Raw genomic sequence first — 16,672 nt, forward strand, 5'->3', positions numbered from 1 at the left:
GTAAAAGTTTTTTTTAGGATAGTGAATAGTTGGAAGTCTCGACCCCAGACAGCTGAGGAACTCAGTGTCTAAATATGATTATCAATGGCATAAAAAGTTATGGGAATGGGGTGGTTAAAAGAATTGTAAGCATTCAATCAGTCATAATTATATTAAATGACAGAGCAAAATCAATGGGCTAAGTTGTCTATGTTATAGTCATAGTCATAGAGTCATAGAAATATACAGCATGGAAACAGATCCTTCGGGCCAATTCATCTGTGCTGATCAGATATCCGAAACAGATCTAGTCGCATTTGCCAGCATTTGACCCATATCCCTCTCAACTCTTCCTATTCATATACCCATCCGGATGTGTTTTAAATGTTGTAATTGTACCAGCCTCCACCACTTCCTCTGGCAGCTCATTCCATACACACACCACCCTCTGTGTGAAAAAGTTGCCTCTTAGACCCTCTTTAAATCTTTCCTTTGTCACCTTAAACCTATGCCATCTCGTTTTGGACTCCTCTACACTGGGAGAAAGATGTAGGCTATTCATCCTTCCTAATTAGCTTGATAAAAATCCTTGGGTGGTCATTTTCAACTTTGTTTTGTTTTGCTAATTTATACTAGGTGGAGAGGTGTTAAAAAACAAGAAAGCTCAGTAAATGCAATGACGCAAATGAGTATTCACAGCCCCAGTAATTAATCAGTGCACATTCAGGGTATCCCAGGGAAACCTGACACACAAATATCTGATGAGATCAGGAATTGAAAATTCTTTAATGTAAAAATCATAGTTTATAGTTAAGCAGTGTAAAATGATTACAATTATTGACAAATGATTTGTGGTTCTAACAAAAACAGAAATTACTGGAAAAACTCCACAGGTCTGGCAACATCTGTGGAGAGAAAAATAGTTAATATTGTGAGCCCAGTGACCCTTTGTCAGCCGGAAATAGTGGTATTTATACTGATGGCAGGGTGGGAGGAGTGAATAGAGTATATGGAAACCAGAGAGAGACTTAGAAAGAAAGGGATAGGCAAACAAAGGGATTGCTGATGATAAGCTGAGAGATAAATGCTAGGTAGGATGTTAACGAGGAGTGTAAATGGTAGAAAGTGTGCTCACTCTACTAAGAGCAAACCATACAGGACAGGACGTGTGATGGGGGTGTGAGTACTGAATATAGAGGAGAATGTTTGTGTTTTGACATTGTTAGTCTTAATGATCAGCCCTGAGGGCTAAAAGATGAGGTGAAAGATGAGGTGTTGTTTGCTCAGCTTGTGTTGAGCCTTACTGGAGCACTGCTGCAGGCTCTGAGACAGCAATATAATAATTAATATTAAATGATTGTATTAATCTTTCATGTGATGTGGTGGGCATTGGTGGCTTCATCAGTATTTACTGCCCTGAGAACTGTAGAAACCAAGCACCCAAGCAAGGTGCCATTAGCGACTAGCAAAACCAGAAAGATGATAGAAGATCGGCAGAGGCAATATTAGTCCCCTCAGACACAATGGTCAGTCCTTTTAAATAAAGACAGCAGTAGTCAGTTTCACTGCTACAATAAGAGTTAAAACCTGGTGGCAACAGAGGTGAGGAGGGTTCACCTCAGTGTTCCATGAGGAAGGATTTTGAGTAAATGGGCAGCTACATTCTGCCAGATATAGCTCTCCAAATCTGTTTCTACTGCAGCTCATTTTGGAGTGTAAAATACGTACCACAAAAAGATAACTCTCACACAGTAACTGTTTCCAAGCATTAATTCATCTTTGTTTAAAAAGCATAAAATTTATTTGTTATAGAACTTGAAAAGGGAGTCATTCTCCCTGGAACAATTTTCTAAATGTGCCAGTTGTATTGGCCATAAATATTTTACTTACAATACACCAACAATGCTCCTTTAATCATACATAAAGCCCATGTGAGTCACAGATGAGTCACTTCACAGTTCCATATACCAAGGATTTGTGTTGCAGAGAAAATCACGAAAGAATGCTCTTACATACTGCAGTTCCCAGGAAAGATGGTGGAGAGTGGGCTTCTCACATCATCTGGCATTAGATTTACAACAGTTTCATTAATTCAGAATATGCAGTCTTTCTTTTTTAAAAAAAAATTCATTGAGACCTTTGGCAGAAACATATATGGGAAACATATTTTGAAAATGAACGCAATCAGTATTTATGAACTCCAGCACTGGATTCTTTCTATGGCTACACATTTCTATTTCAGAATATTGAAAATTTGATTTTATTTCTGCTACCAGCCACGGTCAAACATTTTTTGTTCTCAGTAAATAATCCTCCAGTGCTGAATTATCTGAAATGTTCCAGGGTCTTCTGTCCTTGTGGCTTCAGTGCCCCCTACTGTCCTAAAGTTAAATGTCAACGTTTCAGCAGCATAGCCCTTTTTCAATCAAGTGGAAAGGAAAATAGGTAATTAATTAAATGAATTGATCAATAATTATTGCAATTTCCAAAGTGCACAATGTTTTCTTCTTATTCATTTGTTCTGGCCTTAGATGCTCTGCCTGGGCTGGATATAACCCAGTCTGTGGAGAGAAATCACTTTTTTTCTGCTTGTTTTATGGGCAATCTGAATGGCCCCTCGATCTGTGAACAGAACAAAGGATGATTAATCTGGATCAGGAAATTGCGTACTTATTACACCTCTTTACATTAAATTTCTCATTTGTTACAATTTAGTGGGCATTGCTCTAATGTGAAATTGCCGCAAAAAGTCTTGATTGGCTAAAAGGACAAGGAAGCAGGAGTTGCCTCCCTGAGCATGATCAAATATGGACATGCGGCTGACGTCCTGCTGCAGACCCTGGCTCCTAATTCTTTTAGAAACACCTTGCTATTGAAACATGGCCCCACTCTGACAAACAATGGCGATGTGTTGATCAACGTGCAACAACCCTGCCATGTTAAAAATAATACACACACACACACACACACACACACACACACACATGCAAACAGCATTGCTCTTTTGGCAAAAGGAGTTTAGGAACTCAAAAGTCATGGTCCTCACAGACAACTTGAACAACCTAAGAGCTTCCAAAGCCAGTGACAAGTCGGGTGGTCCTGCAACACTGCATCTCCCAATCCAATGTCTGTAGTATTGAGGCACTCACCACTTAAGCCAGCAACATCTTGCAGGATAACAAAGTGTGGAGCTGGATGAACACAGCAGGCCAAGCAGCATGTTAGGAGCACAAAAGCTGACATTTCGGGCCTAGACCCTCTGATGAAGGGTCTAGGCCCGAAACGTCAGCTTTTGTGTTCCTGAGATGCTGCTTGGCCTGCTGTGTTCATCCAGCTTCACACTTTGTTATCTCGGATTCTCCAGCATCTGCAGTTCCCATTATCTCCATCTTGCAGGACTTGACATTCATACACCTAACACCAGACTCTTGAAACAACAGCTTTCCTTGGAACATAGCTGGCAGGAGACCCCTGAGATGACAGTACAAAATGTTTAGGAATGTCACCAAGAAATCCGTGAGGAGATCAAACATCCTCTCTGGTGACAAGCTAATTTGCAAAGCGAGAGCGAGAGACTATGTGTGTCAGGGACTCAGTGAGAGTGAACAAACATATAAAAACCTCATCCACTGACCGTAAAAGTACCAGAGGCTGCAGATCATGCTGTTGTGTCTGTCCTAGTGGCTCATGGGATTTTCCACGGCATCACTTGAAGATCGAGAAACATGGAGTTTGTGTGGTACCCACAGTCAAAATGAATGGAAATTCATCAAAATGCCATTTTCAGGGCATTGCTGCTCACAGAATTGCTTCCACTATCACTTACAGAGCAACAGTCACTTGGCTTCCTGGAGATTCATTGCATGAAAATAGGTTTGAGTTATTTCTGAGGGAGTCTGATAGATGGAACTCTTCATTTTCTTTAATCAGATTATTCTGAAGCATCCCAAGGCAGTTCACTTACAATGAATTTAAAATCTCATTTAAAATATCTTCCTGGGATTCCTGGAGATCATGAAATTTATTTCCTGATAGACAGCAAGTTAGCTGCATCAGATTTTTGCATTTTAATTGATTTGTATTTTCTATGTTCTTCACAACACGTGACCCCAGTTCTGCTGTACAGTGATATATAACGTCCAGTGTTGGTTATTGACCACTGGGTGTCCCCCCGACTGTTGTGCTCAGTGCACCTCTGTGAGCTGACAGCCACTTTCTACATAAGGGCAAATGCAATAAAAAAAGTGCCATGCATCTATTACGCAAAATAATGGATGGTGCAGGGGAAATGCAGATGTATGTTAGGGTCCCTTGCTGACTTACATTGAATGTGCACAAGAGCAGAAAAGCACCTCGGGATGGCACGAGCATCTTTTGACAATCCATTAGTCTAAATGCATTTATGCAGAAACATTTATCACAGCAGGCGATGCTGCTTGTCATGGATTTTGCTTGTGGTTATTTGTCGAGTAAATTTTTTTTGTAACTTTAAAATAGCTTTGCATATTTAATCAGCTAAGCTCCACTCTGTCGCTGTCAGGAAGGAGACTTATTTTGTACATGAGCTTAGTGAGGAATCTGAACAGAAATTAGAAACTTAAAAATACTGGAAATGGTGTTGGATCATGCACGGAGACAGAGGAACATTGCATTGCTGTAGCTGAGATAGTAACACAGTTGCACCTAAGCCAGAAGGTTGTGCATTTTGTACTCCAGAGGACTGAGCTTGGCTGATACTCAAATACAGCACTGAGGGAGGGCCACACTGTTAAAGGCACTGTGTTTTCACAATGAGACTTTAAACTGCAGCTCCTTCCTACCCTCTCGGGCAGAAGTAAAACATTCTGTGGCACCATTTTGAAGGCAAGCAAATAAGTTTACCCCTAGTGTCTCACAATATTTATCCCTCAGTCACATTATTACAAACAGATTACCTGGTCATTATCACTTTGTTGTTTGCAGGAGCTTAGCTGCCATGATTTGACATGAAAAGTGCAACCATAGTTCAAAGTATCATGCTTTTGAACATCCTTCTTGCAAATGGCGCTATATAAATGCAAGTTCTGTCTTCTATTTTATATATTGCTACTCATGTTAGGGAACCTTTCAGTGCAGTGGCTCAGTGGTTAACACCCCTGCCTCACAGTGCCAGGGATCTGGGTTCGAGTCCATTCTTGGGCAACTGTGGAGATTGCATATTCTCCTTGTGTCTGTGAAGGTGTGCTCTGGTTTCCTCCCACAGTCCAAAAATGTGTAGGCTAGGTTAGTTGGCCATGCTGAATTCCCCATAGTGTCCAGGGAAGTGCAGGCTAGGTGAGTTAATCATTGGTACAGGACAGGTTGGGTGTGAGTGGGATGCTCTTTGGAGGGGAGGGATGGACTGAATGGTCTGCTTCCACACTGTAGGGATTCTATACAATGGGTAATGTCCTTGCTTCTGAGCCAAGAGCTTCAGATTCAATTCCCAAACCAGGATTTGTTAGTTGCTTATCAACTGACAAATCTTTCTGGCTCACACATACAATATCAGGCTGTAAACGTAGACGCGATTCACAGCCAAGTAATACTAAGAACAGGCATGCCTCCCAACATTATCCAGGTACAGCATGGGTGTGCAGGCATGTGCAATTGAGGTCGCAATAAGATTAGACAGGATTTTATTGAATGGTGGAGCAGGTTCAACAGGTCTATTGGTCTTACTCCTACTGCTAACACGTGTGCAAGCGCATGTCAACACAGCTTCCAGATTCCTTCCGTGAACTGTAACACAATGATTGTGGAAAGACATTATCTGTGCTGCACACTAACAAGGAATATTCCTTCAAGTGCATATATGATGAGCTCATTGCCTTAAATTATGGCTTGGCTCTGGGGATTCACATTCATTTTTTATTAATAACCCTCATGTTGCATAACTACACTGCTACCAGGAAGATCGGCATTTCTGATTGAAAATGTGGTTAATTATCATTCACAGGTGGTTCAGGATTTCTGTAAAGTGTTTTTGGATGGGCTCAGCAGTTATCAACCTACTGCCCTCACCCATCCAAATGAAAACTGCAGCCATCTTGACTTAGTATCAAGAGAGGGAGTTACACTGTGCAATTACTTTTCACCTCTTTGCTAATCAAGAATCCATCAATTTCAGCCTTAAAATGATTCTGGACTCTGCTTTCATGCATTTTGGTAAAGAAGGTTGAAAAGACTCCCGACCCTGAGAAGAAATTTCTCCACATCTGCTTTAAAAGTGTGACCCCTTATTTTGAGACTGTGACACCAACATTTAGATCATCCCACTAGTAGAAGTATAATTTTGATGTCCACCCTTTCAAGAGCCTTCAGGATTTTATATGTTTCAATCAATACATCTCTTAAAGAGTACAAGGCTAGTCTATCCAACCTTTCCAAATAAGACAATCAATACCAAGTATTAGTCTTGTATACCTTCTCTAAATTGTTTCCAATGCATTTACATCTTTGTATAACTAAGTGAACCAATAATGCTCAATACTCCAGATGTAGTCTCACTAGTGCCCTGGATAATCGAAACATCCCTACACTTGTACTCAATTGCCCTCAGAATAAATAATAACAATATTTAGCCTACCTGATTACTTGTTGAGTGTATATATTAACCTTTTACCATTCATACACTAGGACACCCAGATCCCTCTGTATTTCAGATCTGTGCAATCTCTCATTGTTTAGTTAATATATGTCTATTTTATTCTTGCTGCCAAAATGGACAATTTCATGGATCATACATAACAGCCCATTTGTTAGGTCTTTACCCACTTTGTAGCCTCCTTCTGTCCTCTTCACAATTGTACAAACTGTAAAAAGTTCAGGACCCAGCAGTGACCCCTTGGAACACTACCCATTACATTTTGCCAGTCAGGAAGTAATTATTTGCCTCCTCTCTGGTTCATTTAACTAATCAAACTACAACCCATGTCAAAATGTTATCAATACAGCATGAGCTTTTATTTCCTACCATATCCTTTAATACTCCACTTTATCAAATGCCTTCTAAAAATCTAAAAACAGTCCATTTACCTAGTTCCCCATTATGCTTAACACGTTACTTCCTAGAAGAACTCCAATAAATTGGTTGCACATAATTTCCCTTTCACAAAACCATGTTACTCTGCCTGCCTACTTTGATATTTTTTCTAAGTGCCCTGTTCTGCGATCTTTGCTAATAACTTGTAACATATTCGCTGTGGCCGATGTTATGTTAACTGGCATATAGCTTTCCATTCCTGTCTTCTTCCTTATTAGATAGTGGAGTTATCATCACTAATTTCTAATTTAAGAGCCATGTCAATTGCCTTATAAAAAGAGGTTATTCCCTGAACTCCTTTACTGATAAATATTTTACATTTCAGACCTCTGTAGAAATGACATTCATTGCTATGTCTCTAATAAAACTTACTTACAGTGCTTTAAAATGTCAACTCCATACGTCTAGCTTTGTTTACAGTTTTGTTTACTTTTCCTGAGTCCAGACCAAGGTTTAGCTGAGCAAGCACAGTGGGTATCAATTGGAAATAGAACACAGAACAATTGAACATGACAGGCAGCAACATGACTGTGCAGTTATCTGCTTTGAATAGCCAACAGAAAGCAACTGGGCAAACACAAGTAAAGTAATCTCCTGGCCACTGATAGCATTTGATCAACTGCCCATTTTAGAGATCATGCAATTTTCAAAGCCTGGCATAAATGCGAATAGAGTGAATTCAAGATCACATTAAGAAGGTTTACTGTCTATTTTTTCCTCAATTCTTCACCATACATTTAAGTATGCTGCTGGAAACAATACAGGCTCATGACTGGCTGCACATCTGGTTCTATGATACCCTCAGAGTTCAAATGGACAATAGAAATGGAAGCACAGCTCAGTTCTGAACTGCTCAGCAAAAATCTAGAGGGAGCTCATATTCCAAATGGCTATTTGAAGTAATATCTAGAGGGTCAGAGAGCATAGTGCCAGATGCAATGGGTCAAAGCTTGTGCCTTCCCCACTGGTGCATTTGGTGGCTGGATCAGGCATTTAATGTGCAGGAGTGCGTGGGGGAGCAGGAGTGTGAGTGTCAGAACAGGTAGAGTCTGACAATCCTAAATTGATTGTTAATTTAATTCTTAGCACACTCAGGATTGTTCAGCCAATTGTGGAATTACATCTAATGTTAGACTCTATTCTGAGTTTTGCAAGCACATGCTCGTTGAGTAGTGTCAGTATTTTGTATATTATGCAAAACCAAGCATTTTTGTATTGACCACAAATGTAGGAGAAAGCAATATTTAGAGTTCCCTTGTGCATGGCAAATGCCTCAGAACGTACCCACCAAACTGCCAATTAGTACCTTTTCCTCATGCATCATAAACTGTTACTCCCAATGAAATTTGCCATTCTTGCATTAATCTTGATGCGTGTAAAATGAAAAGATTCAAAGGTCTATTTTTCAGAAATACTGAAGTTCTAGACAACTGAGAAATGAATAATGAAGTAGTTGGTGTATTACAGGAATCAATGGTTATGAATTAGTCTAGAGCTGACCCAATCAGCTATAAGTCTTCACATGATAGGTATCTGAATCCTTTGGATTTCAAGAAGAAAATTATCTTTTAAGCTTGCTGTTTCTTTCGAATATTTTGCATTCTACTTAGGTTTGGCTTTTGATAGTGGGCCATTGATGTGGAAATTGTTTGGTGCAGCGCTCATATCAGGATTAGTAATTTGGCGCCTAAAGTTGATGCTCTAGGAAGATCAGAGATGATGGGAACTGCAGATGCTGGAGAATCCAAGATAACAAAGTGTGGAGCTGGATGAACACAGCAGGCCAAGCAGCATCTCAGGAGCACAAGTTCCATTCCCACCATGGCAGCACATTAATTCAATGAGCTAGTCTATCACTGAAATCTATTCTCAATTACGATGACCATGCCAACTGTCAATGTACATACTGTAAATTCATCTGGTTTGCTAATATCCTTTCTGAAGAAAATCTGACATCGTTATCTGTGCTGACTCACATGTGACTCCAGGCCAACAGCGATGTAGTTGACTCTTAACTGCCTTCTGAAATGCCACTCAGTTCAAGGGCTTAGGAATGAGCAACAAATGTTGGCCTCAGCACCGACATTCCCGCCCCATTAAAGAAGGAAGAAAACAAATTCTTCAATTTGGATTCACGAAAGAGATCACAGGAGCAACAGTAAAGCACCCTGATCACAGGGGCAGCTCCTGTCCACAGTGCAGAGGCCAGCTCCAAATGTGGAAAGGTGATGTCTTCAATACCTGAACAATAGCAGTCTTAAAATTAATTTTCCCTCAAAATGTCAACACTTAGAGTCGTTCTCTCTTAACTAATCATCTCACTGGTGTGGAATGTCCTAGTGACTCCAGCGTAGGTGATGAAAATCCACTGTGGTTCATTATAGGGGAGCAACTTTGACATGAACATCATGATCATTTTGGGTTTGTGAACTTGCTCAACGAGGCATTTGTTTTAGAAGGCAGCCATTTCCTTCGCTTTCACATTCAGCATTGCATAATGGACAGTGGGCAGATTTCATAAGCAGCGACCCACTGTAAAAAAAGACAAACAGCCTTCACTGAGTAAAAGGTATACACTTGAATTTTTTGGGGGTGAGTAGTGTACTGATGTGGTCAGAGAACTAGTTGGCTGACAGGGAACAGAGTGAAAATAAATTGATCTTGTTCTCAAGTGGCAAACAATGAGTATTTGGGTACACAGGTATAAGTGCTTGGACTGCAGCTGTCCTTAGCATATATTAATGATTCAGATGAGGGAACTAGATGCAATATCTCAGAGTTTCCAGGCGACATAAAGATGAATGGGAGGGTGAACTGTGAGGAGAATATAGAGATGTTTCAGTGTGATTTGAACACTGAGCGGAAAAATGTATGGCACCTGTAGAATGCATAGTTTGCATCAATGTGAGGTTATCCACTTTGGTAGCAAAAACAGACAGGCAGGTTATTATCTGAATGGCGACAGATTGGGAAAGGGTTTTGTGCAACAAATCCCTGGCGTCCCTGTCCACAAGCTGCTGAAAGTAGGCATGCAGGTACAGCAGGTGCTGAAGGAAGCAAGTGGTACGTTAGCCTTAACAGTGAGAGGATTTGAATACATGAGCAGGGATGTCTTGCTACAATTGTACAGGCTCTTGGTGAGGCAATACTTGAAGTATTGCGTGCAGTTTTGATCTCCTTATCCAGGGAAAAATGTTCTGGTAATGGATTAAATCCTGCCAAAGATTACCAGCCTGATTCCTGGAAAGGCCGGACTAACTTAAGAACATTATATCGGTTGAGACCGTATTCGCTGCACTTTAGTAGAATGGGGAAGGTGGGAGGGGAGGATCTCATGGAAACCCATAAAATTCTAATAGGACTAGACAACGTAAATACAGGAAGGGTGCCTTTGATGACTGAGCGCCTGGTTCTCGACCTAAGCATGCAGGGTAGGCATTTTAGGAGTGGGATAAGGACACATTTCTTCACCCAGAGAGTAATGAGCCGGTGGAATTCTGCATCATAGAAAGGACAAAACGTTGAATATTTTTGAGAAGAAGTGAAATATAGTTCTTAGAGGTTAAAGTGGTGAAAGGGTATGGGAGAAAGCAGGGACAGGGTTGATCAGCCATGATCATACTGAATGGCACAGGAAGTTCAAAGGGCTGAAAGGCCTACTCCTGCTTCTATTCATATGTTTCTAATGGTAAAGTTGTGACATGGAAATGTGGTAATCTTCACAGTCTGTGTATTCTGTAGTTGCTGTAATCTTCAGTGAAAAGCTCCAAATTAGCTTGATTGCACTTGTGTTACAGCCAAGCAGTTTGCAGATGTGTACCTGCCCCTTGGAAAGGCACTGGGATATGTGACACAACTGGAGATGCAGTCCAGCACATTTTAGTTCTGACCACCTCAAAACCTGCCATCAACTGTCTGGAAGAGAAGTAGGCTATTCAGCCCATCTGCCTACCCCTCCCATTCAATATGATCCTGTCAGATGCCTTTTACTCACCTTTTCCCCATAACCCTGGACATCACTGGTAATCCGAAAATTTATCAATCTCTACTTTAAACATAGCCAAGGATCGGGCCTCCATAAGACGCTGAAGTAGAGAATTCCAAACGATAACAGTTCTGAGGGGAAAAAATCCTCATCTTGAACCTAAGCGGCATGCCTCTTGTTTTTAAATTGCGTCCCCTGCTTCCAGGTCCCTGACCAGGGAATTTGATTGGGATGCTCCTGACTGCCGTTCTCCATGAACTTGGCCCAGAGGAGACCTGACAGCTGAGTACTGATGACCTCCAAGAGGCCACCACTCCATTGTGCTCCTGAGATGCTGCTTGGCCTGCTGTGTTCATCCAGCCTCACATTTTATTATCTTGGAATTCTCCAGCATCTGCAGTTCCCATTATCTCTCCACCACTCCATTGTTGGTTGCTTTTGTCTTTCCAGCAGAGGTGGGATATCGCCATTCTTATCTGAGCACACTTACATGTAACTCCAGACCCACAGAAATTTTGTTGATCCTTAATTGCCCTTGAGACAAGTAGAGATAGGCAATAAATGTTTGCCTAACCAGTAAGGCTCCCATCCTATAAACAAATAAATAACTCAACCTCCAGAGCTCGAGGGTGCAATGTTCTTTGCTAGTGTGCCATCTTTGGATGTGTTTGGTAAGAATCTTGCCATCTTTCCAGTAAGATGTTAAACTGAAATCCCACGTGGACATGTGATATACACAAGCTGGTTGCTACAATTCCTGCCTTTCAACATGCCAAATGTAATATAGCTCTGGAGTGGGGCTCGGTGGCAGGGGGGAGCATATAATCATGAATAAGGTATGGGAAGGAGCCCTTGTCACCATTCATCTTTGGTAAGTGATGGGCAAGAGCTCTGCAATATGAGAATTCTGCCAAGTGATCCCTGATGGTTAAGTCTGTGTTCTGGTGCTGAGACGGTCCCTCTTACTTGAGGTAGCATTTGCCCAATAGAGGGATCTGCCAAACACCTAAGGCCAGGCAAATATGAAGAATCCCCTTCCACCTTTCCACCCCAAACCATGCCATTTCCCCCATCTCAATGGACTTCCCTGACTGCCTCTGTTTGCCTCTGCCATTGTCGCCAGAACTCCAACAATAACCTGGGGCCTGGCCCTCCTCCAGGGCTAGTGGTGGCTGCTTCAAGTGACTGGCCGAATCTGGGAATGGTGGGCAGAAGAGAGTTCGGCATGGGCATAGCAGAGCTGCTGCTGGCTCTCCAGCTTGTTGTCAAGCCTACCTCTGCAAACAGGGTCTAACATTTCAAAAGTACTTCATTGGTAGTAAAGCATTTTGGGGCATCTAGTGATTATGAAGGGCACTATGTAAATGCAGGTTTCTTTCTCAGATGCTTGAGAGAGGTGGAACACATGTCACAGTGTTTTGTTTTGAGATGACGCAGCATGGTGGCTCAGTGGTTAGCACTGCTGCCTCACAGCTCCAGGGACCTGTGTTTGATTCCACCCTCGGGCTACTCTCCGTGTGGAGTTCGCACTTTCTCCCCGTGTCTGCAAGAATTTTCCTCCCACAGTCCAAAGATGTTTCAGGCTATGTAGATTTGCCATGCTAAATTGCCCATAGTGTTCAGGGGTGTGTAGATTAGGTGGTTTATTGGGGGATGGGTCAGGGTAGGATGCTCTGAGGGTCAATGTGGACTTGTTGGGCCGAAAGGCCTGTTTCTACACTGTCGGAATTCTATGATCTACAATGGCCATCCTCCTCAGAATCCTTTTTAACAGGTGCTGAAGAAGACAACATCACAGACTGGTCTCAGATTAATGCTTATTTGAAGGAAATCATATCCTAAACTCAATCTTGCAGGTTTGACTGACTTTACAGCCTTGGTTTTGTCCAAGGAAATGAAGGAAGTAGGTCTGTCCCGCAGTAATCAGTAGGCAATCTTTGAGGGAATTGTTGGTGCCTTGGCTGCATTTTGAGTTTTCCTGTTTGCTAGGAGTGATTGATTACGATGCGAGTCCTTTTTTGAGGTCCCTGGTGCTGCAAAATCATCAGTTTTGTTATGTCATATTTGCATTTAAATTGGCAAGCTGTGGCAGCAATACAAATCGTGCCTAAGAAGAATGGGCCTGGATGTGGGCGTTTCCGGCCTGCTGCATCAGTCTGGATGGGGTGGACTCCTGAATAATTGAGCATCATTTGTGCATGCATTAGCATCTCAGGAAGCTCCATTCTCTTGAGGTCCAGCTTCTCTGCTTTGTAAATATATGAGAAAACTTGAGAAATATAAGAGAAAAATTGAACTGCAAATGTCCATGAAGTCGAACAAAGATGTTTGGAAGTTAGTCCCAGTAATGTCTTTAGATAAATTGTAACGGGTGTAATTTTGAATGTTTTAAGACTTTATTGCCACCCAGTATGTGGTGAAATGAGCCTATTGCACAAATATAACCCACATTGTGCACCACATACCGAGTTAAGTAATCTTGGCATTCAACACAATTAACACAGTAGTGCCCTTAGTCTGATGACACCAAATCATTCAATGATAATGACATTTTCTGAACACTTCCTTGTGGTAACTGCCTGGCTCTTCTCAGATTCACAGTATGCTCAAAAATCACAGCCTTGCAAAGAGCTTAGTTTATCTCAGTGACTGTATTCTAGGACTCCAGCTGATATTAGCACATGCGAAGAGATTGTTTTGGCTTAACCACACGAGGGGATTATGAACACATGAAACACAATGTAGGGGGAAAACAAAGGAGGTGACAGATTGAAAAACTCCAGTGAGTAGTTAGATTTGGTGGATTAGGTCAAAATGTTGTCCTAAATTACTGCCACTTTCAGAGCAGTATGTGCAGACCCAAGAGTGTTTTTTTTCAATGGTGGTTCTTTTTGACATTATCTAATACTCACTTGGTAGCCCTCTTGCCTCAGCCAGTCATGAGTTCAAATCCCACCCTGTAAAGCTGAAACTTTGGTGTACCACTGAGGGAGTGCTGCACGGTAGTGAGTGCTGTCTTATGGATGACGTACCAAATTCAAGCATATGGCCATAGCTATCAACATATAAATTAGAAGCAGGTGTAGGCCAATCAGTCCCTCAACCTTGCTCTGCCATTCAATAAGATCACCGCTGATGAATTGTGTTCTCAATGGCTCTTTGCTAACTAAAACACAATATCCTTTGATTCTCCTGTCAGTCAATCAGGGGAGGCAATGGCCTAGTGGTATTATTGCTGGACTGTTAATGCAGAGACCCAGATAATGTTCTGGGGACCTGGGTTTGAATCCCACCATGGCAAATGGTGGAATTTGAATTCAACAAAAATATCTGGAATTACAAACCTAATGATGACCATGAATCCATTGCCAGTTGTCGGAAAAACCATTCTTGTGCACTAATGTCCTTTAGGGACGGAAACTGCCATCCTTACCTGGTCTGACCTACATGTGACTCCAGACCCACAGCAATGCGATTGACTCTGAACAGGCCTCTGGGCAATTAAGGATGGTCAATAAATGCCTCATAACCAGCAACATCCTCATTCCCCCGAATGAATAAAAAAAGGTTTCTAACCCAGCCTGAAAAATATTCAAGAGCCATGTCTTCATCAAAACAAAATTCACAGATTCATGATCTTCTGAAGGACAAAAAGCTTCCTATTTCTGTATGAAATGGTAGACATCTTATTATTCTATGTCCCCTTGTTTTAATATCTCACAAGGAAAATACTCTTTCAGCATCCAACCTGTTAGATCCCCTCAGGATCATTTATCTTTCAATGAGTTCATCACTGATTCTTCTTAACTTCCAATGGATACAGGCCCCACCTTTCCAAATAAGATAACATTTTCATCTCAGATGTCAGTTGAAGACCCTTCTATGAACATCTTCTCATGTAATCATATCCTTTTCTAAATAAGGAGGCCAAAACTGCACACAGAACTCTGGATGAGGTCTCACCAATGCACAATACAGCTAAAACACAATTTGCATATGTTCTTCTTTTGTGGAGAAAAGTCAAAGTTAACATTTTGGGTCTAGTGGCCTTTCTTTAGACTAATCTGTTCCGAAGAAGGGTCTCTGGACTCAAAACATTAATTTTGCTTTGTTTCCACAGATGCTACCAGATCTGTTGAGTTTCTTCAGCAATTTCTGTATTTTTTCTGATTTTCATCACCCTTTTTTATTTCCATAATTTCATGCTTTGTCGGCGCTTCCAATAAATGACAGCATTTCAGTTGCCTTCCTAATCATATGTTTTACCTGGACACTAACCTTTTGTGATTCCTGTACCGGGACACCCAACTTCCTCAGTACCACAGTTAATAGCAATCTCTCTCTAATTAAATAAGTTTCAGCTTTTATCTTCCTGACAAGTTGGTAAAGTTCATATTTTCATACGGTATGGTCCACATGGCATTGTTATCCCATTCATTTAACCTATCATTCTTCCTTTGCAGACCACTTTGTGTCATCAGCAAATTTAGTGGCAATGTTAAGTCCCAGCATGAAACTCATGCTATATCTTGTATATGGTTGAGACTCCAGTGATCGCTGCGGCACCCTTTTTGCTACATCTCGCCAACATGGATATAATACTTTAGCGATTGGAACCAAGTTGACCTCATTGACTATTTGGTTGTTGATTGTGGCTGTTAACCTGGGCCAAATTAAGAAAGAACTGGCTGACCAATATAACCAGGAGATTAGAATTTCCTCAGTTCAGGTGACTGACTCCAAGCTGGCTGATAACAGCCTGTGCACTGTGCACAGGTGAAATAATGGGTGGCTTGCTGACAGGAGACCAGCCTCTGTGCCGTTCTTTCAGTTGCATTCTTCCCTGTTTTCTGCTTCCTATTAGCTACCCAATCCTCTATCAATATTGATATGCTACTCCCCTGCACAGCGTAACTTATTTTCTGCAGTCGTCATTAAAGGGATCCCTAAGCGAATGCTTTCTGGAAATCCTTGTGTAGGTTCACCTTTTATCCATATTACTTGTTACTTCCTCAAAAGAGCATTAATAAATCAGTTAAACATGATTTTCGTTTCATAGAATTATGTTCACACTGCCAGGTTGCATGGGCACATTCTAAGTGCTCGCTATAACTTCCTTACTAATGCATTCCAGCACATTCCCCGTGATAAATGATAAGCTAACTGGTCTTTCCTGTTTTTTTTGAATTAAGGAGCTGCATTTGCAATTTTCCAAACTGCTAGGATCTTGCAAGAAGCTAGGGAAGTTTGTAAAATTAAAAACAATCTACCCATTATTTCTGCAGCCATTTCTCAAGGTCCTAGTTTTGTGTTGTTGCATTGATCACAGGGACTTTTAACACAAATATGTGGCATTATGTCATGTAACATTCCACGATTAAGGTACCTGCCTCACTTTCAATCAAGATCTCAGTGCAATTGAATGTAATGTGTTCAGTCATTTAGCGGTATGTATGTAATATACAATAAAATCTGTAAATCCAGAATACAGATTATGGGGAATTCTGTGATATTATAGCAATGGTGTTTTTAATAACTACCTCAACAGGAACCCAATCTTTGTGTGACATATGTCACACGAACTAATATATCGGACAGCACTCTGATCATATCATTTTGACAGTGCTATTTGACTAAAGGAACAA

This window comes from Stegostoma tigrinum, chromosome 5 (assembly GCF_030684315.1).
Source record: "Stegostoma tigrinum isolate sSteTig4 chromosome 5, sSteTig4.hap1, whole genome shotgun sequence".
NCBI classification, from domain to species: Eukaryota; Metazoa; Chordata; class Chondrichthyes; order Orectolobiformes; family Stegostomatidae; genus Stegostoma; species Stegostoma tigrinum.